This window comes from Solanum stenotomum, chromosome 12, assembly GCF_019186545.1.
Source record: "Solanum stenotomum isolate F172 chromosome 12, ASM1918654v1, whole genome shotgun sequence".
Lineage (NCBI taxonomy): Eukaryota > Viridiplantae > Streptophyta > Magnoliopsida > Solanales > Solanaceae > Solanum > Solanum stenotomum.
The window spans coordinates 7,645,155-7,648,504 of NC_064293.1; positions in this window are offsets into that span (position 1 = coordinate 7,645,155).

The window sequence follows — 3,350 nt, forward strand, 5'->3', positions numbered from 1 at the left end:
TTCCCAATTTAGACATCATTAGTCTTGAATTGTATTTACATGTGTGAAGGAGTGCTCTACCTTTCATTCAATACAATTCATCAAAATAGCTCATAGATTCATTAAAGTGAGAATGTACTTTCAACTTTAGAATCATAATTAGTATGTGAGAACAACTTGCACACCAAGATCATGTGTTCTCATGAGAATGGACTTTCAATCAACACAATAGGATCATCATGGTCATGTACATTTCATGCATAATAATATGTAAAGGTGCATATGAGAATTATACTTTCAAGTAACACCATTGATACATCATAATCATGTTTATGCATGGAGTGTGTGTGTGTAATTGTCCTTGCAATGACACAACAACAACATTATCATTATCCTAGACAATTCATACAATATCAAGTGAAAGGGTAGGGGAAGAATGGTCTTTCAACAATACCACAATATACACAATACTCATAGGACCTTCACTTTCTAAATAAATCATAACTTCACACACAATCTTGTCAACATGCACAAACCTTCATAATATGCCCTTCAAGGGCTATGGACCAACTCATCCCAAACATATAGCAATAGCACATTAGATAAGGGAATACCATGATCCAACAACTCATAAATACCTTAGTCACATCATGATTGGCACTTTATACTCCAAATATTCATAAACATGCATATAGTATCATGATCAAGTCAATTTATGTTTAGAAGCATTACCCAAAACCAATTCAAGTCTAGGTGATCTAATTTAAGGCATTACATGAAGAAATTCATCATTCTTGGAGGATTACCTTTAAACCCTCAACTAGTCTCTTTCATGGCACAACCCTAGACTTTATAAATTCACCCTAGAAATCCTAGGTTAATCAAGTATACATGTAATATAATACTTAGATCATGTAATTACATCATAATTAACTCACATCCAATCAATTGGACTAACTTGCAAAACCATCACATAATGTAAAGAAAAACCATAACTAGGGTTGGGGGTCTCATAGATTCTTGAAGGATTTCGAGTTAAAGTCCATATAAAATCAATCATACATTCATAAACAAACGTCATTCAACCTTTAAAAGCAACTTTAAAAGGAATCCATGGAGTTTAGTTGAAACCCTAGCTAATTGAGTTTTCTAGAATTGAGTTAAAAGCTTTTGAAAGGGCTCATTGGGTGATAGCTTCTCGAGGATGAAGAACTCCTATACCTTAGGTGTAGAATCCTTCCAAATTCGTATTGAAAAGCTCCTTCCTTCAAGCTTTCCTTGATCTTTTTCTTTGTTCTTCAATGGAGGTTCTAGAGAGAAGATTCTTAGAGAGGAAAGTAGTTGGGTTTTGATTTAGGGTCTTGGGTTATAATAAATTAATGAGGTGTTTATGGACTTAAAATACTTTATATGCATGTATAATTACCATAATAAACGACCCCTAATGGAAACTAATTAAAAAGGAATTTGTTGGAAATTATTACCTTGGTCGAGATGTTTGGACAACTTACAGGTGCAACCCACGAGACCCCATCCACGGACCGTGGATGGGACCACTCCCCGTATTGTGGGTTCGTGGTTTGGGTCTACAGCATGGACTTGGTGGCCTTGACCTATGGACAAGACCACGAGCCGTGGATTAATCCACTAGCCGTGGATTGCATCCGTAGATCACAAGATTCTGGCAATTTTGGTGAACTTAGGCAGCCTTGGGGGTTAGACTTTAGGGTCCTCCCCAAGGAACCTTGGTTGGTCTTTGGGGGGTTGTACTTTGACGTTTAACCCCTAGACTTCTCAACCTAAGCTCAAGAACTAAATATACAACCTAAAATCAAACATCAAACTCAAAAGCTCACACGTTAGGCTCTAGTTTCACCTACTAGTTTCCATTAGACTCTAGCTTGGTCTTACTAGATTTTCGGGTTGTTACACTTTCGAATCATAAAAGACATTAACCCAACTCGGTGCTCAATACTACTCCCAAAATAAATAATATAACTTTGTGCTCAATTCACCCATTACAAAGAATGGACTTCTGACATTACTTGAAATACTTTTCAAAAACATGAGACGTGTTTACCTTCTTGAAAACATACACTTATGAACTTATCTTTCAAGTCCAATAATTAACATAGGTACACACACACACACACACATATATATATATATAAGAATAAAATATTAGAAACTCTTAAGTCTTTATGAAATAGAACCTTTAAGCTTTTTCTCAAAACTCAGTTTGAAACACAATGATTGGCTTTCAAAGACTCTCAAGACTTATAACTCAAATCAAAGGGTTCATGCGGAATTATAGACATGAACAATTCAACTCAAGAATCTCAATAAAAATATAGAAACTCAATACTTAGGAATAGAATTTCAAAAGAATCAGGAATTCAAAAACTCAAAATCAACTTATCTCAAGAATACTCAAATCTAGGGGTAGAATCCTAGATTTCTCTTTTACTGATTTGAAAGTAGATGTAGGGCATGATGAAGAACTAGTCCAACACTATGATAGTCTTTAGTACCTGAAAGAACAAGTTTCTTGAAGAAGAACTTAATTAGAAGACTTGAAACCCTACCTTGAAGGTAAACAATCAAGAAAACATTTCTTGAAATTTTTGAATTAGTTTCTTGAAATCTCTATTGCCAAGACTTATGATTTTCATTAGTGATTCATAACTGTATGGAGGAATTTGAGTTGGAAATAATGGAATTCTTGGAGAAAAACTTACCTTGAAGAAGAATCTTGAAAAAGATGGAAAGAATCTTGAATGGAGTCTTTTACTTTGATTTTTCTTTAGTGTTTTGCCTTAGGGTTTGAGAGAGAAGACATTTAGGGGTGGGCGTTCGGTTCGGTTTAATCAAATTTTGGTTCGGTTCTTCGGTATTCGATTTTAGAAAAGTGTGCACCATATTTCAAACCAAACTAGATAGGATCGGTTCGATTTTTTCTACTTCGGTGTTTTAAAATCGGTTTTTCGGTGTCAACAAAAATAAAGAGAGAATATAATAAAGTAACAATTGTTATTCACTTCACACTTCAAACTTCAAAGTAACAACTAACCGTCTAACAATAAAAGGTAAGAACATCAATTTGTTGTTCTCACTTCAAAGTAACAACATAAAATGATAAAAAAAAAGTAGAAAGTAGAAACACCAAGTTGCTTCTCAAACTTGAATTAAATTAAGTTTTGTTTAGTTTAGACTTTAGGTCTTTAGGGTTTACTATTTTGTTATTAAGATTTTTGCTATTTAAGTTTAGGATCTAAATATAAAAATTGAAATGGGCCAAGTAAAGTTAAAAATTAAGTAATATAATAAATACTTTTAAATTTATTTAATAAAACTTCGGTTCTTCGGTGCAC